We start from the raw sequence: 27178 nt of genomic DNA on the forward strand, positions 1-27178 counted from the left end.
GCAATAACTTAGCCACATACTGGGTTCTGCCTAATGCTTAAGGAGCCTACTAGGTGAAAGGAATTAAATGAAAAAAAAAAAAATCTTCCAGTTGGCTCTGTGCCGATGCCATCCAACCCTTTCAGTATCCAGTGACTTACTAGTGCAACTATTTTCATTTGTATTTCATCACTGAGGTATCTTAATATAATACCTAGGAATCTGTTAAAATAAAAATAAAAAAAAACACAAATGGGATTTACACATTGCCAGTGTTTTTACATAGTCCAGGAAAAGCTTAATTAAAGGGGTGGGACGTGTCTCTGCTGAATAGCTGTTTTTCCTTCATACCTTCCCATGCATGACACGCACACATCCAAGAAAAGAAGCTGGGGGGGGGGGGTGGTGGAAGAAAACCACCCAAAACCAAAATTACCAGCCCTAAACTACTCAGCACAACCTTGTTGATTTTTTTGGCCATTTAAATAAAGGAGTATGGTCCTTGTAGAGAATCACAGCCCCGTTGTAACAGCTAACAAGTAGAAGAAAAGTACAGAATATTATCTGCCTTTTTCCCTATAGGATGCTCATATTGTTCAAACTATCATTACCGTATCTAGTTTATCGTACAATTACAACTAATCCTTAACTCCTAAATAAGCAGGAACAGGAGTAAAGATTGCAATCCTGAAAGCCTACCAGATAAACTTTAGTCTATAATCGACTGGATGATTCTGTGATTAATTTTAAATCCTACTTAATAGCTTAAAGATGCTTATAAAGATGAAATAATTTTATCAGTGTTGATCTTAATAATCTTATGTTCACTTACTCTCTAAGACTTCCATAGTCCATCCACTTGTTGCTACTCAGGCACTGCAAGTAAAACATAGCTTTACACAAAAACTAATTTAGCTAGATTCTGGTCAGAATATAACTCACCAGGTAAGAATAACTAGTGTTGCCAAGGAATGGAACAACACAGCATCCAACAAACTCTGAAGATGCCTACTGTAAACATCAAACAATGAAAAAATTTAACAAGGTGATGAATGTCTCAGATACATTGTTTGGACAAAAATACTTTAAATGAACGTAACAAAATAAATCTACTTTTAATTGAACAATACAGTTTTAGCTGGCATTTTTATAGGATCCCATATTTTTTTTCTATTACATGCATCTATCTGACTATAGGCTAGCTATAGACCTTAGACAGCAGCCGGTCTTTCTCTTTTTTTGTAGGCTACAGCCGGTTCCTAAGAGGAGATGACTGCTTTTCAGTGTGAAATTAAGTACCCAGTCAGGAATTGAGCATAATCATCATATGGGCAAATCAAAATGATGGCTACATTTACTGCCTACAGAAATTTTTGCTGCACTGCATATTAACACACTGAAAACGTTGTGTTAGCTAATCGTGAATATGCCGATTTTCATTACCCATGGAAATGCATAACATCTTCTGTTAAACTTCATTGACATTTTTCATCAAACGAATAGAGCAATGCCTCGAAATGTGATAATTGTAGATTCTTGTTATACAACTTCGAGTAAAATATTCTTTCCTCTAATTCCAGCAGTAATTAACTTGGATTGGAATTCCCCTGACTCATGTAACAGTCTTCAGCACTGTATTAATGGATCCTAGTGTTTATAAGGTTTGAAAAGAAATCCTGTTCCATATATGTAATATTATATTAATGTGCCAGAGTATTTCAGGTTAATGAAAAGAATTGATCAAATCACCCCAGCTTGAGCTATAAGCATTTTTTTTTGGTTTAGGTTTAAAATGAAATGGTATCTTGTTGAAACTTAAAATGCTTCAAAAATGAAGCTCTGGAAAATCATTGCATCTCCCATGAAGACTAAAAATTAAAGTAGACAATTATCATAATAATAATCCAATTGTACATGGCAGACAAAAGAGAAGCTAATACTTCCCTCTGCTTTTTGACTGACGTTTTGTTGGGCTGTAGCTAAACAGCACTTTAAGTTGACAGTAAATTAGCAAACAATATGGGGGAGGAAAAAAGAAAGAAAATCATGCAGGGGTTAAGATGTTTATGTAAAACAGTGATTTTCCTTTTTAAAATTAAAATGTACAAATAAGCTGGTGTCAGAGACTAGGTGATCCTTCATTTCCACCGCATTGAGCAGGCTCACATCAGCAGCAGACAGCCGTTAATATATGCGTCTGGCTCAGTCTGGTCTACCAACTAGGAATTCATCGAATTGTTAATATCTTTCCTTTTTTGTATGCACCACACATCATTTTCACTCTCTCCCTCTCTTCCTCCCCCTTTGCAAGAGCTTGTGTTTTGGTTTTTTGTTTTTGTTGTAGCACAAGCTGATTACTCCGAAATCACATATTAAATAGCATTTAAAAGCATTTTGGACTGAAGCAACATAAAGTCATACAGAAATGACATTATGTTGAAATTCTGTACATATATCTAAGCATAGCATACCAAAGGTGCTTCTTTCTTTTCTATTTATTTGTGCTAATAGAGACAGCTTTCATATACTGTCAATGTGTAAATAAGACTGCATGGTGTCTGTAGGCATTGTCACGTAGTCCCAGAACAGGGAAACATCTTGTTGATCTTGGTGGGAATTCTGCCCAAATGAAGACCGGGCTTCTCCCTCCCCTTCATCCGCCTCTGCCCCACCACATGGAGTTCAATGTGTAGCAGAGGTTGGTTTTGCTGTGTTGAAACTGGGGAAGAAGAGGGAGGAGGGAAAAAAGAAGGCAGTGTACCAACTTTTTAATCTCTATGGCAAGGGGCAGCAGTGAGTACGATGGGCAGAGAAGAGCCACTGGAGTTATCCTAATTCAAACAGTAATGCAGAGGCAGTACTGCATATTTACGGCTTTTGCTGTAGCACCAAATAAGCCAGGTAGGGGTTTCTAATGATTGATTTTCTTCTCACTCTCACTGCAGAGCAGTGCATACTTAAAATCTTCAGACTGACAGAGACAGACGTTTCACTCTACAGTTTCACCTTCATTGTATGTACAGTATTAAATGCAAAATGAAATCAGTGCTGAATGTGAACCATTCACAGTCAAGTAAATTTTGCTCATTCAAAAATAAATGCAGTGAAAATCTTTAATGCATACAGATGTGTGCATTGTATAACTGATTAAATCTATTAGGATTTTTATTTTGATAAATACTACGCATAATTTAAATTGTGTATTGACATGTATATACCTACACACAATATAGTTTTATCTCATTATATAGCTTGAATGAGCAGAATACCTGTTCATCTGATCAGTATCTTAAATATACCATTTTCAGTACTGAAAACTATTGTACACAATACATGTCAGTTGCTACCGAAGTGCTTCATGAGTGTAGCACCTAGCTGGGTACATTCGTTTTTCATATACAGATTCAGATCTACTTTTCTAGTATTGCCTAAATAGAAGGCAATGTTGAATAACACATCTGTGATAAAAAATTACCTCTGTGTCTGAATGTTTGCAGGAAGCTCTTTTTACTGTTCTTAGCATGTGGGATTGACAGTTTACGAAGAAAAGAATTGCATATTTACAGGAACTGTATCATCATTGTAATTGCTAAGGCAATATTTTTATGACTATTTAAAGACTAATTATATCTTGAGCAACTTGAAAACTACGTACAGTGCATAGTTTCTCTCTTAAGAAAACAAGACAACAAGAGAAAGTACTATACTAACAGATAAGAACAATTTATTTTAACAACAGTGTTGATGCTTACAATAAAACACAATTCCTCCCACACAAGTGGAAAAAATATACTGCAGCCAAAATGCCACTTCTGAAATGAACAAATAGTTTAGATGCCTGATCTGTGTGAAGACTTTGTCTCAGTGAAGTCTGATGTATCCACAAGGTCCTGCAGCATCTTGGGTTAGGCACAGGAAACAGAGAAAAATGACTCAGAACTAACCCACCTACAAAATATTAAGAAATACAAATCAGATTATGTGTTGTAGATCAGAAATTCAAGACAGTGCAGAATAACTTGTGTGCTTGTGAATCTTCTTATGCAAAGTCAGTGAAGTGCTTAACACATGGGGGGCAACCTAAAGCTCACTCTGTTTTTGTCAGAGGGGGGAAAAATGCAAAAAGTGATGGAGAGGCTAGAAGTTGAGTCCGGTGCTTCGAGTATTGCCAGCTCAGTTTAAATTGAATAGGTACAAGAAATGTCATTCTGTGTGCAAAGTGATTTTAATGCTGTAGTATGATTTTTACACCAATGTTCTCTATCAGATTAAAATGTAAACTAAATGAGAGAACATTTTAAATGCCATATCGTGTTCTCACTTAGAAAAAGAAAAATTATGGCAACTAACTACAAAATAATCTTTGTCCCATGTTACAGGAAAAGCTAAGCAACAGTTTTCCTGTAGACTGAAATCATTATTCAAACAATTGAATGTTTTCTAGGCCTCAAACACCAGTGTTTATGCTTTATGTTTTAAAAGTTAATTAATGCTGTAACAATACAGCTGAAAACATACTTTGTGGTAATTATCTATCAGAATTGTCTATAATAATAATGATATTATGGTTGAAAGTCTTTTGTATATTTTAGTATGTTTTGAGTTGGATTTTTTTTTTTTTTTAAGGTGCAAACTGGTATTCAGTTTAAATTTTGATTCTAAATGTTACATGGCATCTAGTCCAGTTTTCTAAACATACAAATATGTAACACCTTAATGTTGCACAATGGATAACAGGTTTTTTTCTTTTAGGAACAGTTCTGCTGCTTAACATTTGAAATAGGTATATTTTCCTTTTTTCCCCTTCCAGACAAGGAAAGCTCCTTTGGTTCTCTAAATTCTGCAGAGAAACAATCACAGTCCAAAGCTGCTGGTTCCCCTCCGCCTAGGTCCCAAGAGCCTGACTTGTGATTGTTGCTAAAAAACCTCACAAGTTAGGGTCTCAGGGACTAGGAAAAGTCCAATATGATCCAGTAGAATTCGTCTTCCAATAAACTGAATTGCTTAGTAGTCATCATCGCTGTCAGTAAAACTTTCATTGCTATTGTTAAAAAAAAACCTCAAACCAAAACAAAGCCAAAAAACAACGTTCCCCCCCAAATCAACAACCCCTCCTTCCCCCCAAAATAAACGAACCACAGTTTCAAGTAGGGGGCAGAAAAGATCAAATAAGCAAGCAAGACACATACATACATTCAAACAATGTATCAGCTGATTGAACAGACTTTTCTTAGAGTATAGTCCTTAACTTTTGAAAAGAAAAAACAAAGAACACAGGAAAAAATCTTCACTGCCTCGTCTTGCAAGTAGCCATTTTATAATGCATCAGAGGGAAGAGTCTAAAAATGGGTTAAAATCTGCTTCCAGCAGATTTGTACAGTAACAATTTTATTCTATTTCCCTTAATGCCTGAAAGAAGGATTAAATGCTTGTTAAGGGGTTTCTAATTGAAATATTTCCCCATTATACTTTTAGTCCTACTGTTCAGGTGGGCCCTGGGTTACAGAGTACTTTAAACCCATTCACGAAGCAAGGATAACCTTTGGGTGTGTATTCACTTTTTGCCTCTTCCCCACGTTCAACATTTAATCCTTCTACAGACTGCTAGCAAAAGCTTCTTCTTTTCCAATGGCAAAACTAGCTTTCGCTCCATAAGCTGTAGAAAACATTGACATGCAGAGATTGTTGTCAGTTGAACCAGATTACTCAAAGCACACATAACTTTCAAATACTGTCGATACAGTAAGAAGAAATGCTCAGATTTCCCGAATAATTTCGTTCTGAAGCCGAACGCTTTTAATGGCACGACCACAATCCCGAATTACTTTCGCATTCATTCTCCTCCGATCTTTAGCCTTGTTTGCAGAATGAAAAAGAAAATTTCTACTTTAGGGACAGGATCCACCGTGGCTTTTTTTTTTTTTTTTTCCCTCCTCCATCAGAGCCCAGAGCAAAAGAAACAGCAGCCATAAAGGTCCTAGCCACTGGAGCAGAATCTGGCATAGAAAACTCAGTGCTCTTCGGGAAGCCGTTCAGCTTTAAAAAGGAAAAAAAGAGAAGAGGGGGGGAAGAATTAGAATCTCTGCTGGTCGAACAGGTGAATCATCCATTTACAAGAAAGCTGTACAGAGCGCTCTGCTGAAGAAAAGGTTTGCCAGTGCCCCCCACCCCCACCCCTGCCCTTAACCCTCCCCTCCAGAATGATACTTCAGATTTCAGAACATTTTGGATTATTTAAAATATTATTTCAGCTGATGATATAATGCAACATTATATAAGAGACGTTTCTTTGTCACTGTGCACCATTCAATCAGTTATGCCTCAGACACAAAATACTTAAACGAAACAAAAAATATATATATATGAGCTATATATATGTATAGCAGTCCCTAGATTTCATTCAATTTCTTTTTTTAAAGCTGATCATGATTTAACAAACAATTTTGACCACAGCTTTCAAATCAATAATTAGAATGAAAAATCTCTCCCCTCTATAAATATGACATTAACATAATTATACCACCCCCATCGCATAGACCCATCCTCTTTAGGGAATACATCTGATGCTCTGAAGATGGAAATCAGTCAGATTTTAGTTGCTCTCAAACGTACCTTTGCTTCTCACTGACTGACTGGCTTTACCTTCCATGCACACACACAGTCACTAGCACACACGCGCGCACACACACACACATACACATGCGCGCGCACATACACACACACACGCACAAAAAGGCAAGGCAAAGCAGCGGATGCTGACTCAGAGCAGTTGTGTGTGGAGGGGGTGGTATCGGCTGGTATTTTCACTGCACTCATCATTAACATTAACTCACTCTCTAGCATCCACCCTCTCTCAGACCTGCTGGACTGCAGCATTTGCATGACGCTGTCACTCTAGCCCTTGTGGGTCAGATGTTAGAAGAAAAAAAAAGCCTCAAGGCTCTCATAAGGAATGCCTTCATTTCTTCCAAAGGGTCCCTCTTCTTATTTTTCCACCTTTCTACTTCCTCTGTTGCTGTGTCTCAGTTGTTTGACATCTTTCCGGAAGAAAATGTCTTGAGCTGCAATAAGCCAGTAGTCAGTCGGTCCTCCCCTCACCTCACACTCCTATTCCCACCCCCTTTTTTTCCTAATCAATAAGACAGATCTCCAAATGCAGTTGTGAAAACAGGCTCTGACACACAGACTTTCATCCTCGATCCTCTGCCTCAGGAATAGCAGGCAACCCAGGCTCACACGTGATGTAGAGAGAAATAATGCCAGTAATTCTTGAACAGTCTTAGGAGTTTATTCTACGCCTTCTTCATTTTTTCCTTTGCTCAAATAAATACCAGTGGGAAGGACACACTAGCTCTCAAAAGCTACAAGGATTCATTTATTCAGAAAATAATGAAAATTAAAAAGACTAATATTAATCTTCCTCAAGATTAATGTTATCTCCCCCCCCCCCCCCCCCCCCACCATTGTGCTCCTTATAAGTAGGAATTGTCTCATAGCCAAAACACTGCCAGGGTCTGAATAACCATTCACTGTGCTGAAATTGTGAGTTTCTGGACTTCAACTGATATTTAACTGGACTAAGTAATTTTTTTTCTTTTTTTTAAATTTTTTTATTTGAGACTTCTTAATTAAAAATAAAATAGAAAAATAGAAGCTGCTTGTGTCAGAGGGAGCCCTGCAAGAGAACAATGGCAATACACCCGCACCACCACACCGAGTACTGAAAATGCATGTTTCAGCTACATTTGTGTATTTAACTGTATGGTATTTGCTTCGTGTTGGTAGAGCAGTCTGCGCACATACACATACATTGAATACACACACACAGACAGAGAAACTCAAGACGCGTATATAAAATACACAACACAAAACAAAGCACAAAGGCTGTTAACTGAAACACAAGCACAAGTTGTCTGACAGGCTACGAAAATCCACAGAGCATAATTATTGTGTGCACTTTTACCTTGTTCCTTTGTTCTTAAGGCAAGGGACTTTAATGACTTACGGTGTTGACAATCTTTCGGCTTTTCCCTTTTTACGCCAACAGTATTTGGGATTTATTTTTCCAGAAAATACCACACCACAGTGATTCACGGTATAAAAATTATTTACCAAAGGGGGGGACAGGTGATACGCAATTCGCCAGCCAGTTCTCAAAGCTGCCTGGTGCCGTAGAAACTCTCGGCGTAGCCGGGCAGGCAGGTCCCAGGATGCAGTGCTACACCGCAGTCCCAGCTCAGGTAGCCGTTTGGCAACCTTATGGCAGCAGCGAACGTGAAGGACATCCGCTCACAGGAAAGGTCCAAAAGAAAACACCACGCAGCCCCGAAGTAAAGAAAGGAAGCCAAAACACCGGGGTACACGCCCTAAGCCCAGTTTGTACGCGCTTATGACCAGTCATCGTGATGGTAATTAATTTCTTAGGTAAAGGACGGAGGAAAGCAGACAATTAGGAAACAGTTAAGTTTGTAATCTCAGAGAAAGGGAGAGACGGAGACAGACACACACCCACAGACAGAGAGAGCGAGCGAGCGGAGAACGCCAAGCATGAGACAACAAAAACAAGACCGAAATCAGATTTGGGAAACTGAAAAAATACAGGATTACAGCATTCAGCTTAGCATTTACTGAGGTATATAAAAAAATTAACACATGCACAGCATGGCTTAAAATACTTATTGCCATCAATAGTCTGTGACGAATGTCGGCTTCTTACTCCTATACGTACATTATTGGTCATCGCCTCTTAATCTCCTTTTGCTCAGACCCATCCATTTTTTGCTGCTCCAGCATCTGTGCCCTTTATGCTTTTTTTCTGTATAGTTACCCACAATACCCTGGATAAATTAATGTCATGACCTCGCTATGGCTATCAGACAGAAAAAAAAGTCTACTATTTTAATAATTGAACGTGCGCGTACAGCAAACTGCCTACTGATAGCCCAGCTTTGTGGACTGCCTCCAAAAGCAGCCTTTGCTAGCTCTGCGAATCAGAAACAACAGATGCAAATACTAGCCACATAGCCCCAGCTCTCTGTCTTGCCTTTTTTTTTTTTAAAAAACCCACCCTTTTCAGTCTGTGCCATCTCATTTTCCCTGTGTCTGCCCCCTCAATGGTTAAAAACATTAGCCTGCTGAAATTAGAAGCTTTTGAATAAAAGCATAAAGATGAGTGAAAATTATAAATGGCTGCAGATTCTGGAAATTTATATCCAGACGGTGAGTAGGGAAGAGTACCCAGGTTCAAGTGCTGAGCCTCACTCGGGACCACCTCTGGGGCCAATGGGACTGCAGACTAGATTAAATCAATAGTCGTCTGAAACGAGATGTCGTAATCAATCAGCTCAATTACCACTGTCATAGATCTGGGCTTAAGGTCTTTCCTGATTTCACTCTTCTAATCATTAACCCTTATACATCCTCAAAATAGGAACTCACACTTGCTCTGCTGCCCTACCTTTCAGATCATCAAAGTTTAACTTAGCATTTTCCCCTCTTTTTCCCTTTCCCTATTTAAATAATACAAGAATGGATCAGCAAGAAACATTTTAAATGTGAATATGGCAAGGTTAGATGTACTCCTTTAAATGTACCTATTATATATTTGCTGCATGTGCGCTTATATATTATTATTATGCCTCCAGGAGTGGCTGGGTGGATCAAAGACTGCTGTTTAATTAACATTCAACTCAGCTGTTTCCCTGGAGATTAAAAATAGAAGACTAGTTGAATTAAACTGAAGCCGTTCACTCCTTTCACTAATCCAATATTAGCGAACTCCTCCCCTCTCAGCCTAGTTAGGAACAACTCATTTCTGGTTAATCTACCACTAGGAAATTCCACTTTCAGTTTGAGGGTAAGTGTGAAAAAGTTGGAAAGACATTTTTGTATGCATGTCTGAATTTCACGGAATTGCCTGATCATTTACATTTTACATCCGCAGTACAGTAAATCCCCATGCAATGCAAGGAGAAAAGAACCATCGGGTTTCCATATGGGCAGCGCCACTTTAAAATCTTGCCTGTAATTACTATTCGCTGTATGAAGATTAAATGTCATCCATTTAACTTTTTTTATTCCTGTGCAGGTCCTGAAAAGATCGAAAAGCTTTTCATAAAAATACTCCAGCAATTGTCACAAATCCTTCTCTCAGTTTCTCAGGAGGAAGGAAAGAATCCAGGTAGCCAGTATCCGGAATTTTGGTCCCTTAAATTTGATTTATTCTGATGATAGACTCAAATAATAATAGTGAAAGAAAACCCCATTGCATTTACAGTTACCTCACTGTCTGTACACACTGCCTCTGTTTCCAAGCAGAACCACACCTTTTTTAACCACAGATCGATCTGCTTTTCAGCTGGAGAGGCTGAATGCACAGCTTTAGTGCCCACAGCCCTGTGAATGCAGAATAGCAGAATTAGCCCCCATGCCACGGCAATGATATTTTGGGGAGGAATTTGTGCTCCTAGAGGTGCTAGGAGTGAATATGGGACAGGGACTGCAAATAGCTGTTTCACCACAGAGGCAGAGGCCGAGCCGGGGGTCTGGCTGCGGGGAGGGCACCTGCCGGGGCAGGCGTTGTGCTGTCCAAGACAGGTTATAATTGGAGATCGATTGCTGGATTTAATGACCCAGCTGTTTTCATTAGTAGAAATGTAAAAAATTGGTCTAGCTGCTAGCATAGGCGCTTTTTAACAGGCTTATACCTCAGCCACGACTGACTTTGTTGCAGTAACTGACCCCTCACAGATGGAAAATAAATGACCTCAAGCTTTGTATCTTTTCTGGGAAAGATTTAGCTGACAGCGGGATGAGATGCAAGAAGAACCTTAATTCTGTCCTTTAGTAACGCTAAATGAATGCAATGCACCAGACACCACCTCAAACTGGATGAAGAGTACTGCTGAGTTTTGCAGGCAGCAGTTAAGCCTGTAAGCATCATCCACAAGGGGACAGCATTCACATCCACACTGGAAAGATGCAGTTTGTGTACATGAAGAACAGAATGAGAGTAGCAGCCATTGCTGAAACCACCCAAAAATAATTAAAAAAAAAGGTGTTTCCTGGATTATAACTTATGGACAGAGAGGAAGGAGAGGTGAGGCTGGACGTGGATGTCAAATACCAAAACCCGTTCAAATACAGGATGGGTCTTTTGTTTCTTAGACAGCAAGAGTAAGGTAATTTGCAATATTAATACAAACTTCCTGTGAAAGATAAGGATTCTCTGGAGTAACAAATAACAATGCTAAGAGAATGCAATGACAAGAATGAGATACTATTGAAGCAAAATCAGAATGTGTTTAACATGAAGGGACAAATGCAGTAATATCAAACGTTATTCTGATTTTACAGTTCTCCTCTTCATATTCTCAGTGTGCTCCAACAGGGAAGTAACATCCTCATCCTTCTTCTTTTTCTAGGAGCAAAAGTTTCTTCATCACAGTGCACGTGAAATGGATACCCGTTAAAATAAAAGGTTTAGCTTCCTTTAATGTAGCATTTACATGACTTAGAAGAATGAGACTGTTAGAGTGACCTGTGTCTGAGCATACATATGCCACAGTTTTGTATGATTGTCCATGATACCTTCTCACCTCACTGATGAACAGCCAGGGGACAAAGACTTCAGAAAAATCCCACAGGTATCTAATCCAAGATCTATCACAAAAATCTACCCTCTTAATTTCTTGTTTAGAAATGCTACACCCAGACTTCGCCTTATTTTTCAGTAACAGTGCCTTTTGCAACTTAGCTGAAATTCCCACCAGATCATGAAGCATTAAAAAATATATATAGCCTGCACAATCTATTACAGAAAGGAAATCACACAAATAAAAATAGAGAGAAACAGCAATATCCTTCTCTCCCTACGCTAGCTCCTTCTTACTCGAGAAATGCTATTATACTGTCTCCTTGCTGACTTGTCAATTTACCCGCCCTTTATTAAAACACAGACATATGACAGCAGAAATTATTGCAGTCTAAATTACTTTGAAAGTATATGAATACTATTCAATAGACCTTGATTTCACTGACATTTTCAATTAAAAAAGTAATTATTTGTGAAAACTAACCACTATGATATTTATTCTTTTTTGACCTATGTTTTCTTCAGCTTCAAAAGCGTGAAATAATGAAGGAATTAACTTTTCAATTTATGAACACTTTTTATACTTACTTCACTAATTGCTTTGTGTTACTGCTTAATACATCAGCAGCACAATGTGAAGAAAGGGCCTGGTACTAAAATGAAATTCCAACTACTCATAAAACTGTTTTTGACTAAACAGTCAAGTTTGCATTTGCAATCTGTTCAATAAGAAAGACATAAAGTGCCAAGCACTATTTTAAAAATCCTGTTTCATAAATTTTCTAGTATGACATTTTTACTCTTTCCTTACTAATTAGGTATACATGTATATAGAGATATATATAAAATCAATAAAAACGCAAGTTATGTGGAACAAGATCACCAAAATATGTTGTTTATTCCCAGAAGGCACCCCTCCATGCTCGTTTCACACTGCTGTTGCAATCATCAGTGGGCCTGATTCTGCAAATAGGGCAATTCAAGTAACTTTATTCGGAGGGATAGTGTCTCTGAAATGATCTGAACTATTTTGCTGAGCACTGACTCTTGGATACGTGTATGTCAAATAAGAATCAGAGTTTATAAAAGGAAATTAAAGGCATTCTGTAGGTACTGCAAACAGTAACAGAATCTACAGAATTCTGATATAGAAAAAAACCGTCCTATTTTCTTAACAATGTGATTTGAAGATAAACATTTGTGAGAAACATTCGGACACACCATTCCTACAGCCTTGTTTTAAGAGGTTTCAAAAGTAGGCTGGGGAAAAGCAAAGCATTTTAATAAGAAAATGCAAAATAGCAGGTTCAATGCCTGAAAAAACAGAATATTTTAAATTTTCTAGACAGTGAAGGTTAAAGCTATCCTGCATTCTCATAGTTCTCGCTCTCCTTTCAATCAATCTCATTGATTTTTTCTAAGGGTCAGAGGCTATACCTTCATTGATCAAAGAAACAGCCTGACACAGCGAAAGAGTCTGCCAATTCCAGACAGATCAATCACACCTTTGTCTGCTTTTGATACATTATGGTTATTTATTCTGCATCACCACGACTTTCTGTCGCATGGCTCTTAATGTAATAATGCTGCTCAGGGACAACAATAAAAAAAGGGGGAGGGGAAAAATTCTATTTAAAATATTTTAAGCCTCTCTCTGGTATTTCTGAAGGTGGCTTATGATGGAACTTGGCCAACTTGTTTGATTTCATTTTTGCCTTGAAAAAGAGCTCCTGTTCTGGTATTTAGCTCTCCTTGGTCAGTGTTTTGTAAGATTTTATAAAGGCTATCCTTCGAAAATGATTTGTGCAAACTGTTTTTAGAAAAGTAATTAGATCTTGATAGGACAACAATTATCTAATCACAAACATAATTTTCCATGTTTATACACTGTCTTAGAAATGTTTTAATAAATAGAATGTAACTGATACCCGGCTACAGCTACTGACTGCTTTATGACTGTAAAATGAAACTAAATGGTCAGCCTAAAATAATTGCTAGGAAATATTGCTGAATAAACAGATATAAGTGCTGAAAAGCTCCTGGCTTTGCAAACTATTATGCTGAAAGCCAGCTAAAGCTTTAAAAAATGCACTATATGCTCACTGTCTGTCGTGACTGAAAGTTACATGCTATTATTTATCTTTCCATAGCATCTGCAAGAAGCCTTTAAAACTACTGTCGGTCTAATAGAAAATCTTTTGTTCACATTTGGTAGCCTATCACCTCACAAGCAGTTGCACTACTTACTCACTTAAGAGAAATCACTTGTGGGTCTTGTGATACTTGTTATAAATAAAAGCATTAGAATCCAGTTCTAAAGGTGAAATTGTCGCCTAAGAGAAGTCAGTGGCAAAATGCCCAGTGACTTCAGTGGAGTCGGGACTTCACTGCAAGAAGTTGAGACTTAACTCCTTCAACCCAAGCTACCTTCAGTAGAAAAGGCAGCTCATGGGTTTTCACAGGACCATACTCTTACAAAGAATTTTAAAAAAATTAACTCATTTCTTAGCAAAATAGCCAACAAAGCTGTGATGAGCTCTATGCACCATGCAGCCCTAGCAAAGACAGTGGAAATACTCAGTAAAACTAAGCATGTAAATCTTCGCAGAATCATGATATCAGGTAATAAGACATAAACACCATCTTGAAGGAATTATTCACCTACATCATTAGCACTTTAAAATAAGATATATGATAATTCAAACACTTGGCATTAGTTTCTGATTTCATTGTGCCTGCTCTGTAAATTGTTGTGCACCCAATTTACAATTACATCAGCATTATTATGTAGAGCAAAAGGTAAGTGGTATACGAAGCTGAAATATTAAACCCATTAAAAAGTTATGAGTTTGACAGAGTCCCTACATGTATTTGTGTGCATGCCAAGAAATGCATTTTAAAACCTTTAACTAAAGGAAACTGCCTTCCAGTGATAAACTGCAATGCCTAAAAGACATTGCTAAAATGCTACCACCACTCTCAAAGGCCAAGAGACCTTAAAAACGGTTGCTGGCTGACAGCATTACACAAAAACATACAGTTTCTTCTGTAAAGAAATAAAGCTGAATGCGCAACATTTCAGAGAAGTTTTGAATAAGTCTATTTGTCCGGTTTACTTTGCAAAGGCTCTGTAGAAAACAGCACCATAAACACTTTCAGTCCCCACACAAGGGCTAAACAAAGAGTCCTCTTTCTAGCCATTTAATCCAGTAATTTATTTTTTCAACCATCACATAAATCGAAACACAGCTGTAACCAATGACTTGCAGATCCAGTTCCCTGCCAGCTGGATCCTGTTCTGCTGAAGCAGCAAGATTTTTACATTGTTCACTTCTGTACATCTGGAGAAATCATTTGGGTTCAAAGGTGACTAGAAAAGCTCTTTAAATAAACTCAACCAACAGTGAAGAGAGGCCTAAGTATCTGCAAAAGCTACATGGAGTTCCATTTAAAAAGTTCTTTTTTTCAAACTAGTGCATAGAGCAGTTTGCTTCTTTAAACATTTTATGATTATGACATTTTAATTGAATTATATGCTTAAATACGTATTTTGATAATAAAGAAACGTTTACTATTTCCCAAGAACTTTCAAACACAATGTCAATACTCAAAAGTGATCACAGTCAATAGTTTGTGTACTTATCACATTTAAAAGACTCACCAGCCAAAGAGTGATGGAATGAAATAAAGTATCAAAAATACACTTCAATTCATGCACCTTAGCTGTTGCCTGAAATGCCGCTTGACTTTAAATTAAAAAAAACAAAGCAATAAGAAAGCACATACTGTACTTAGACATGCTGAACCTGAAGTGTCTCAGAAGTTAATCCTTAAAATAGCCTTACTTCAAAAAGTCCGCACCGTCCCTTACTGCATGAGTCTGCTAGTTAAGTAACAAAAATGTCCCTGACATTTAAAACTGCACACAGTAAATTGATTACAATGCATCATTTCCTTTAGAAAAACAACCACAAAGCAAACCAGCTGAATCTTTCAGAGGTAAATAACAATGAATATTGAAGGCTCATATAATCCTTATCTTTGATTACTTTTCAGATAAAACAGACATTCAAATACATTTACAATGGAGGGGTTTCATGCCTAGCCCAGGACCACTAACAAAAATACTTACAACATTGAAAGTCCCTATGCTAGCTCTTCTTTGCAAATTCATAAGCGTGCGTTCTCGATTACAAAATACACCAAAATTTGTCGCTGGGTATATGTTTCTCTTCAAGCAGGTACGCAGGACACATCCAGAACATGCCCCAATTGCTTAGGTAAAGATGTAGTTCCTTTACTGCACATTATTCAAAAGTATTTCAAAATTCAGTTAGGGCTTGCTACTGTAATTGCTTCTTTTCCTTCTTTAATACTTACTGTTATAGCTGGTTTGAAACAATGCTGATATAAAAGTATCCTTTCCGCTTGCCACCCTGGCCACATCTCTGTGCTGGCTTCGTGTTATTGCCCATTCTCTCCTCCTCACAGATTAACTGGGTAGCTACCTCACCTTCAGCTCTTGCTTCTTGTTGTCTACTCTTGCCTGTGCTTCGCCCCTTCACTCATAATTATAGGAATGCACTGTTAAATATGCTATCTGTGCTCTGTTGTGAAAATAGGAGCATTAAAAAAGTAAAAATAAAGAAGAAGGAGAATATCATATCTTTAAAAGCCAGATAAACCAGATAAATCATCTGCAAAAATTAACATGCACAGCTCATAGCCAGGTAATTACTACATCACTCTGGGGCAAACTTCAGGGTATTTAGACGTGCATTTCTGTCCATTAACATGTATAGATTTACGTAAACATTCTAAAATTAAAAGTATCTAGTTTGCACTTAATTACAATGTTTCTGGAAAGCTTTCTCTCTTCAGTTCCTGATGTGTATTTACCCTTAACTATGGTTGAGTTTTTGCCTGATAACTAATGTAAGTATCACAAAAGGGAGTGAATTTTGACAGAACATAAGTTACCACTGCCCAATAATTGTTCTTCTGCAGTGTCTCCCATGATCAACTTTGCCAAAATCATCAGCACAATTCAACAATATAAACTTCATTTACCATCCATTCAGCACAGTTCTTTTGTTTCACCACCGACAGCCCTCTCTAGTTCAGACTCTGTCTTGTCAAAACTGTTTGTCTCCATTTTTAATAAACAGGTTAGGATTTATTAACCAATCCAGACATCACCTATGGCTCACTACATAACATTATCTGCCTGCCTGCCTGCCTAGGGTTTCAAGTAAGTTGAATCTGGGTAACTTTGAGTCACAATCTGAAATAAACCCTTCAGAGGCCTGGGACAGTCTAGGAAAAGTAAAATAGCCTGGAGAGAGGTACTACCTATTTTTATTAGGTGTCTTTGGTTGCTTAGAAAACCTCGCTTAACTCCCATATCGCAGTTGGCAGTACAGATGGTATTCTGATTTATCCAGGAAAGTAACTCCCATGGCAGACCCTGAGGCAAAGGCTTTGGTGGTTTCTATATATCTGGTTTAAAACCTAAGCCCTGCTGAATGAATCTCCCAACTGGAAATCCAACTCACCGAGCTAGAAAGACTGAATCAAAGATTTTTAAATCTGACACGCCAATTTGAGAATGTGCTAAGCCAGATCTTCCGACTATCTGAATTTTTGTTTGGCAAATGCTATGGGTGCTTCTACCTAGGGGTTTGGGTAATTATGCTTATCTTCTATAAGGCATTTAATTACAACAGTTTACATTGCAGAGAGTCCTTTATGTAGCCTGTACCACTGGGTGCTCTGCAGCAGGGATGAACAACTTTCTAAGGCTGGGGTGCCAGACTTCACATACGTCTCCTGTATTAAAGACAGAGCTTGTCAATAGAAACTAAACAGGGAGCCAGAAGCTGCTGCCATTTAAAGATGAGTGATGCTGCCAATCACTTTTTTGGCAGACTCTTGCTCCTGTGCAAGGCAGCAATTCCCATTTGCCAGTTCTCAGTGAGCGTGCAACCCAGGACCTTCAACCCGTAGCGTAAATCAGGACATCTGCCAAAAGAGGTGGTCCTTTCTGCCCTCCCGCCTGACCTCAGTCATTTGTTCTTCCACCTTGTTTGTGCTGACACTTGCATCTTACAGCTGCATCATAAAGCAGATTAGGGAACTGACCCAAAAAGCAAACCAGAAGAAATACAAGATTAGTTTGCAGCTGGATCGGTCCTCGATCTGGCTCATTAAACAGCCACATAAAATAAGTGCCAGCACAAAAGGCCAAGTGGAAATGAGTGCCACTGGCAAAAGGATGGAGCTCTCCCTTTGGGAGCAACCTGAGCTTAGGCAGAATATAAGTGGCCCTATACCTAGTTGGAACCAGGAGCTGTGTGAACCGTGGCCTCTCAAAGTCACCTCTTTAGGACACTAAGGTTCCCCATCTTCTGTCTGGGCGCTAGCTTTACTACACTCGCTGGCATCCATGTTGAACCCTGCAATACAAAATTAAAAATACTGTCTGAAGCAAAGATATGAGATTGTATTACAGCCAGAGAGAAATTAGAAGATACAGCCAGAGGATAAAAGACTAGACACTCCAGGAAGTTTCATGTAGAAGGCTGTTCAAGGTGGTCAGAATAGTAAACGAGATATTAGCAACAGTCAAGTAATACATCAAGGCTATAAATAACTGTGAAATCAGGTATTAACAGTAATTATACAGCACACAAAGGAGGTGCTCAGAGATTCCAGTATACTTGAAATGCAAATTACTGCAGAGCTAAGGATAGTTGTGACAACAGATTTAACACCAAAATTAGATCTCTGATTTTCAGACACTATGAAGAAGTTTATTTGAACTTTGCCAAAAAGGGATTAAATGTACCATATACATATAATTACTTGTAGAGTCTTCTCCTGGCATGTATCTCATTCCACTTATCCAATTTAGAAAAGTGTTCTCAGTCGATTATTTACAAAGATACAATAGACTGGCTTAGGGTTTTCATAAATTCCATTATAGCCATAAACCATACAGAGAGAATCAATAAATTGTGTGTCATCTCCGTATAGCATTCAGCATTTTGCTTTTTTTTTTTTTTTCTTTTGGTAAGTAACATGCCTATCACTGATGTAGTCAGTACACTTTTCATTGGATTTTGATCTACAGGCACACACCACAAGGCAAACATATGCCTTTTCCTTCACAAATAAAGTGCCATCAGACACCACATCCATGTTTGTAAATCATTTTCGAGATGCTGTGTTCTCACACGTGCAATCTGAGAGCAACAACATAATACAAAACATATCATTGTGAAACATATCACATCCATTACTTATGGAAAAAAAAAGGTGGAATGGCACGATCCACAGCTAGGTCTACTTTGTGCCCTGAATTCCTAAGCAGAACTTCTCATCACAATGACTGAGCGTTTCAGCCCAAAAAGGACCATGCCTCTCTAGGGATCACAGTATTTGCAAGCGCATCAGAAATCCACATGACACGTGCATGCGACAGACTCTGCCTGGGAACCCACCAGCTGGCTGAAAGAGACCAGCAATGTGTGCAACCAGGCAGCTTAAAGAATTATTGCACATACAGAAAAAAACCTTCCCAAGTCCACACTAATTTACCTTTGAAATAGCCCCCAAAACATAACTCCCTTTTTAATAAAGTCAATTTGACACAAAATATTAGCTTAAAGCACTTCATTTGCACATCCTCGAGATGATATGGCCTTGAGCATGGACCTGAGGAGATGCAGGTATCAGAGAATAAAGGCATCTTTTCTTCATCTTCGATTATTAGGTTGCAATGGCACGTTGAGAGGCACAGTTTCCTGTGTGAAATCCTGCTGTATGAGCCTTGGCCTTGCCTTCCCAGGGTCCAAAACTGCAGCTTCGGATGGCAACACAGGTAAATTGAGTAAATCCTTCTTAATACACCTGTTTTCTTCATGAAGAAGCGAAAGTTGCACTACACTTTAAAAAATACGCTTCCGTACCAGTAGGAGAGATGCCTGTAGGATAACCAGCAATAGGAGGAATGTAAATTTTAGTCCATTAAGTAGCATAAAAGTGGCCATAATGGGTTAGATCCAAGGGCCTCCTTGCTCAAAATCCTGTCTTCAGTACTGCATATAAATGGATGCCAAAGGTCTTCCTTTGAATTAGACAAGCACAGATGATCCCTCTAACAAAAGACTATGAGGTGGCTAAAAGGAAAGAAAACTGGTTTGGATATTACTAAGAGAGTTGCCAGGTGGGAAAAATGAACTAGCACAAAATTGTAGTAACATGTTTTCGGGAACTGAAGGAGGACAGAGGGTACATAGGACAGGTAATGGTATAACATTCTTCTATAATCACTAAAACTTCCTTGTTTCCCAGCTCCTCTCTGTTTTCCATGGATATTATTACAGTGATTTCAAATCCTCTTTGCAGTTTTTTCATAAAGGTCAAATTCCACGCTATGTTCAACATGAGCAGTGGTAACAGCACTGCCTTTGAACATAAGTTCTCTGGTGCAAGGAATCTCTGTTACCAATATGTGAACTACTTTGTACGGTCAGCCCCTGAACTTTGCTGAGTGCAGGTACCCCAGAAGACAAAGGAAAGCCAACAAAACCCAACAACAATAACAGCTAACCAATAGTAACGTGTTTTTTAATAATTACTTTTGTTTTCTCTCTTCATCCTGGGATCCTTTGGGACCCATCCTGGGAGCTTTGCAAAGAGGGAAAAGTTATAAATACAAATCCTAATGACAAAATCAGGTATTTCAACTACATCTGGGAAGTTTAGAAAGCCAGTTTGACGACACTTTCTCTAGGTAAGTCTGATAAAACGTAGTTAAAAGCTATTATGTCCTACATGTCATAAAATATATAACTGACTATTTTAAAGAGAGAATTATTCCACTAATAAAATACACAGGAAGCCAAGCAAATACACTACTATATTACACTACTGGAGTATTAAAATTCTTCATAAAGCCATAAGCCAGGAACTGAGGGACTCCTACAGTTTTTCCTTTATTAGACAGAAACATTATACCTCTGTACAGGGTACAGACACCATAAACAGTTATTTGAAAAATTAGTTACCAAAATTTTCTGTGGATTTTAGTTAGGTAACTGCAGGCCTTCCTGGGTTGCAAACAAACTCTGATCTATACAAATGTGTAACAATACACGAGGACAGGTTTACAACATCTACCTCTCCATCAATTCTTACAGATTTCAATTGTTTAAAATGGTCTTCTGCACTACTTTAGCTAGTGACCTCATAGCAGCAGCTTTCAAATTTACATACCAGGCATTCACCCCTCAATAAATGCACAGCAAGTAACATTAGAACAACACACAGTTTCCCCTATTCCCAGGGAAAACTACTTCTCAAACTGTCTTAGTATTCATACTCATGTATTTCCAGATTATAAGTGGGGTAAATGAGCACTAAAAATATTCTGTTCATTATTAATCTCATTTCTTAGAATTTTTCTACTATTTTTGGAAAAAAAAATACAGTATTTTGCATTCCTTTAAAACCAGCATCCATTTGGCGGGAAAAAAAAAAGTAAAAAAAAAGTAAGGCAACACGATAAAGTATCAAGTGGCACTGAACATTCATTCATCTAGAGTCTTGGCATGATTATTAGTGCTCATGATTGTGTGTCCTGGAATCCTCTCACTCCAAGTTCCTCTAGGTTGCATTCTGCTCTTTACAGGCAAAAATTAATTGACTCATTGTCTAACCTGAAGACAGGATTTTTCTTTTGATTTGTAAGAGTTTCAAATATATAGTAAAGCACTACATAGCATACTTAGAAAATCTTGGGCCAGGAAGCTTGCAGTACCTGTTTTTTCTATATAAATTTGATTCGTTGAGATAACCTATATACAAAAACCCTGTAAGAGAGTATATTCTCATTTGTCAGAGCTACTAAGGTATAGGCAAACTTAGCCTAAAATGAAATGTACCAGTCAAATGAACTCTCCCTAGCTCATCCCATTCTGGCCATCCTGTTATCCCTTTGATAATTTGGAGGGATTTCAGAGAAAGGCAAGAGGTGTCATTAGGCAGCTGCCAACATAGACTGGAGGAGAACTGTCAGGAGAGGTAAATATTTTAAGTACTTACAGCCTACAAGCATTATTTGTGCATTATCTCCACAGCAAAAGAGTAGGGTTTTTCCATACAGAGACATATGTAGGAAGACTGAGATGGAAATCGGAATAAGAATTTCTATTTGTGTAACAAGGAATTCTTTTTCACAATGAAACATTTTTTCAAGATAATGGCTAACTTCTACCAAGCTAGCTTACACCAAACACAAGTATGGACTAATCCTTCACTGGCTCAGTAAGGATAATGGATCATTTTTACCTCTAGTTCATATGTACTTTCATATGAAAATAGGGAAATCAAAGAACTACATCGGTGGTAAGAATCAGCAGAGAGGAGGGACCTCAGAGCACGGCAGCAGTTCATGGGAAAATAGAGTTTCACCTGCCTTGATAGGGATTGAAAGGAGATAGCAACAGCAACATCACAGTGAGAATTCTGCAACCTCCCCATCCAGGGAGCAGAGATTTTTATGAGGATATGAAAATACTGTAAAATGTAGAAAAGAACAGGAAGTACTTAGGGATTAAGAGAACTATTTAATGACAAAAGGATGGTAAAAACTTTTAATCTTGAAAACAGGGAATTTGGGAATTTAGAAGCAGTCCTTTCAGTATATGAAAGGACACAGGGCAAGACACAACTTCCAGAAAGAAGCAAACAATGCAAAGAGTAGAATGGTGCATGGACTTTCCTTGGAGTTAAGGGTAACTATTACAAGGTTTCAACTAATTTCTTTGGTTTGCATTTTTTTCTGAGATTCTTTGCTGTAATTATGATATGGAACAGCCTGGCAAAAGATGAGACAGCAATGTACGTTTAGGCAAAACCAGGATTTTTTCTTTATGTTGAACAATAGATATGTATGAGCGTGTTCCACCTATACCAAGTTCAACCTAATTTAATAAAAGAGGAAGTCAGACCTCTTACCTCCCTGCCCTACAAAAACCCACACAGCAGAAGTTCCGTCAAGGGACTGAATCATGGCCACCTTAATGAACACCTTTTAATGGATTTCCACAAATCCACTCTTTTTCAAACATTTTGCAAAGTACAGTTGTTTGAGCAACTGCATAATGTACTTTTCTCCTTGAAATCTATTTTAATCAGTTTTGTACATAATCCTAAAAACAGATGCTTATTTTACATTTTCCTTATTCTCCTCTTTGGAGGTATACTGTGTAAAGATCACTGCTATGATTGTGTGACTGTTTGTGGTAAGACTGGTACGTTTCTCGTTCAACTGTGTAGTTCATTTGTTTATAACATATATGATTTACTATTATTATTACCTTTAAACTGTAGGGAGACACATGTAACATGTGCGTAGCAGATGCAGAACAACAACAGTCTGGCTAACTACAGGTGTAACTCTGTAAACCTTAGCTGTGCTAAGTAATAGCTAAAATATAAGCAAGGAACAAGGACTATCCACAGAAACCCCTCAGCTGTTTCAACAGTGGCACAGACAGAGTAAATCTTGTGCCCTACAGGAAACAGCAGGACAGAAGGTCTCAACTAAGACCTTCATTGATACCTCCCCATTCTGGATTTCTGAGCCAGAAGAAGAATCTGTACGGGATACTCAGCATCCTATAATGGTTGATCCTACAAGCACTTAGATTTTAGTTTGGCTAATTGTCATCTAAATTGTCCTCACAAATGAAAGCATCTACAAGTTTGGATCCTTGTTGCAGTGACTAGCATTTAGATACTTACTTAATGAAGAAAATACAGTCTTTTTACATACGTAAATTTTGTATCTCCTCATTTTCACTGAATTTTCACTTACTGTTGTACTTTGGAAAGAGGCACAACATATTTATTTGGAAATAGACTGCTTTCTTCTCTCCTTTTCTCATTTCTTCTCTACCACAGCAGTCAGAATAAGAGATGATGCTGCATTATATGCTATCATCTGTACCGTATGTAGATTAATACCACACAGATAGGATCTTGTTGCCATTACTTATTTTGTGGTGAGGGGTTTCTTTTATTTGGAGGATTTATAAGGGGAGGGGAAAGGCCACTGAAACCTTAACAGAGATCATAGGTTTTATTGAGTTGTCCACAATGACTTGATCTCTTTTCCTGGTATCTTTAAATTCATTTAGAACCCAACAGAGGTCATAAATAGTTCAAATTACTTCTTTCAATGCCTGCTAGTTTTAATACATTGCTGCTGAATTTCATTTGACATTGTGTCATCCACTGCTGTAGTTGAGGGTTTGCTTTTGAAGTTCCCCACATCGCGTGTTTTGGACTTGAGTAACCTAGCTAATTGAACCATTTGCAGATGTTGCCATCTCACTGCCTGACTTTCTTTCCAATTCATTAATGCATTTATTAAATAACAACTATCCTAGCATGAAGCAGTGGAGCAGCCCAGTGTACTCTTTCAGCCATAGAGGAGAATGACTATATATTTTTACTTTAGACTTTGTCATCTAACCATTTTTATCCCATGACAAGAATTTCCCTCTTCCCCAGTAGCTACTTAGCTTCCTTAACAGCTGGTCCTGTGGAAAAAGCTTTCTGAAGTCCAAAATATTATGTTGGATGATTTTTTTTTCCTTCTTTTTTAATGGTTGGTTAAAAAAAAAGATGCAAAAAAAGAGCTAACAAAATAGTGAGGAACGAATTTCTTTTACAGAAAAAGCCCTGGTAACTACCATATTTGTGTTAGCATTTTACCACCTTACTCTAAATAGAGCCTCCTCTAATTCTCAATCTCTTTCTATTTCCTTCTATTGCCCAGAAATATACTTCACTGGAATCATCTGAAACAGTTCTCCAAAAAATTTTCACAGTACTGTTCAATTCTTCAGTACTGAAAAATTGCTACTGGTCGATTTGTCAGTACAGAAACTAAAACATGGCCACATCTAAATAAGAAATGCTTACATACTTTATCACATTATTCCGAAAGTAATTTTGCTTAATGCAAGAACTGAGCAGTACTGTCCCTCTCACAGACTATAGAGATAGAGACCTTTTAATTACATTAGTATCCACAGACAACAAGCAAAGCAACTGAGCAACTCCAAGCAGAATCAAAATCCACAGACCTAGACTCTTTTCCATTTTAACCCTTCTGAACTTCTACTTTTATAGTCTCAAACCATAAATTTTACAGCAGAACCCTTTTCCACTTGTGTCAAACATTACTCCCACAGTTGTGGGATTCTTGATATTCATATCTGAATATTGCAATTTGAGATTACCTAGCTTTTTGCAACATACTTTAAAGAGTTAAGAGAACACTGCTCACATAAACATTTGAAGTTTTTCATGTCTAAGGTGTAGAACATACAATTCACAGCTTGCAGAGAGTGGGAGTAAAATGGATTTAAGCCAGTTTTGAGCCCTCATTATCCTGGGCTGCTCTTCATCTCCTCACATAATTTAGTTGTCTCTTTGGGTCTGCCTAGGTCCTAGCAGGGAGAGCTCAGCTGTCCATGAGCTCCAGCGGTGCCTGGCACCTCCCTGGTACGGTTGGCTGGGGTTCCTCCAGCTATGCCCTGGCATGCTCAGAGTGCTTGGCCTCCCCAGGGCTTGCCTGGAAAACAGCCTCATGGCCATTTCCTTGCTTCCCGCCACAAGAGAGCTCTCCTCCAGATGGACTCGGAGCTTTTAGGGCCATGTCTGTCAGCTCTGGTGGTCCTTGCCATAGAAAAGGGGCCAGGGCACAGGTGAGGATAAAGAACAGGTGAGGTTACACGCTCTTGGCAAGTGCACTTCTTCACCTTCCTTAACAGAAAGTCAATGCGGCATATTATTTAAAGAAAAACGTTTAAACTTTTCCATCACTCTGTTCACCCTCCTTGTTCATATGCCGTATTCCTCTCCTCTTAGACAATGAAGATCAACAAAGGCAATTCTAGTCTTATTTGCACAGTCAGTTTTACTTTCAGGATCCATTGAGCCTCAGCAGTTGAATCTCAATTACTGTTGTTTATTTAAAACACCTTCATTACTGCAGTCTTTATATGTGCATGCATTATGTAGCTCTTAATATTTATGACAATGAAATAGTATTATTAAATGTACATTATTATTAAATATAAGGTATGCATTAATTTCAAGAAGAACTGTGGGGCAAGCTGCATAATTACTACATTACAAAATACAATGTGAAAACATCACACTGATAAAGAAAACACATTCCAATGTGATACCTGGTCTTCAAACTGTGAGATGGTGCTTTTTAATTTAGAGCACAGAAGCTAGACCTTTAGCATACTGCCCAGAAAGAGCTCTCATAAATATATATTTTGGACTAGCCATGGTCTTGGCACATTAGAAGGCTTGTCTCTTGATCCTGATGATGATAATGATATCTAGCATGAGTTTGGACAAACCATTTAATTGTCTGGAGCTCCTGCTTCTCACCACAGATGTCATGTCACAAAAGGATGTTAGATTCCTAGGTACACCCTCTTTGTTAGAAGCTGTCTGTGGAAAAGTATTAAATAGAGGTATAAAAGGAGAAAGACACAAGGACATTTGCTTTCAGAGTAAAAAATCTGAATACTTTCCTGAGTACAAATGCCCCTTTAAAGACCTCAGTGAGGTTAACAGGGAAGATGATAGACTCCTGAAAGTTTGTGTATTTCCGTGTTTTTCTAACTATTCCCTAATGCTTGATGAATGTATTTGTAAACCCTTATACATAGATGTATCTCGCTTAAAGGTACATCACATTAATTCTACTGAAATGTCCAGTGGATTTTTAATAATGCTGTGAATTGTAGTCCTGGTAGTGACTAGTTTTACTTTTCTTCCATATACTGATGATAGTAATATTTTTAAGTGGGTGTTGTTGAACTGCTATATATAAAGCAGACTTATCTTTAGATAACAGATTTTATCCAACAAATGATACAGGTTAGCAAAAAAGCAACAGTTCAGACAGCTAGTCTGAAAACATTATTTGGTGAAAAGTTATAGAAAATATTTACATTATGCTTTTCATTTTATAATTATTCATTTTTCCTTCATGATCTTTTGTTGATTAACTTTGAACCATTGTTGTGCAGTTTCAAATGAACACTAATATTTACATGTATTGGATTATGTTATTCAGAAGATGCTAAGACATGTAAGTACAAGGACTCTTAGGACTACCGAGTCAAATATTGTAGGATAACCCTCTAAGGTTGCATCTCTTACCACCATTCTTTTTTTTTTTTTTTAGATTCTTCAACAGATCTTCAAGATGAATGAAAGTCACATATATGGAGACAAAGGTTGAGGGGAAAAAAAGCAGATATTAGGTTTAAAGTTTAAAGCAGATTTAAAGCTGCTGAAGTCCTCTCCAGCTCTGAGGCCATACAGCAGTTTTTAGAAGAGCAAGTATTTTCAAACGTTATTGCATTTAACAAAGATTTTGAGTATCATGCTATGGGCATTACTGATAAATGATGACTGGGCCAGAATTTTATTTGAACATTTTAACTTACTTCCTCAAGGATTTTTTTTATTTCTTCTTATAGGCAGGTTTTGTATTTTTTA

General features: G+C 37.9%; 1 long non-coding RNA gene across 2 annotated transcripts in view; it reads right to left on the bottom strand.

Moving 5' to 3' along the window:
* Positions 1 to 3678: 3678 nt before the first annotated feature.
* LOC132317855 (uncharacterized) overlaps positions 3679 to 27178 on the bottom strand; it is a 102828-nt gene continuing 79328 nt past the window's right edge. The window contains exon 5 of one of the 2 annotated variants that reach the window (XR_009484245.1): positions 3679 to 3927. This is a non-coding gene — a long non-coding RNA (uncharacterized LOC132317855). Of the gene's footprint in view, positions 3928 to 5896; positions 6016 to 27178 lie in introns of those variants that run through there. The other variant, XR_009484246.1, reaches the window with a different exon arrangement.

Source organism: Gavia stellata, chromosome 1 (genome assembly GCF_030936135.1).
Source record: "Gavia stellata isolate bGavSte3 chromosome 1, bGavSte3.hap2, whole genome shotgun sequence".
Lineage (NCBI taxonomy): Eukaryota > Metazoa > Chordata > Aves > Gaviiformes > Gaviidae > Gavia > Gavia stellata.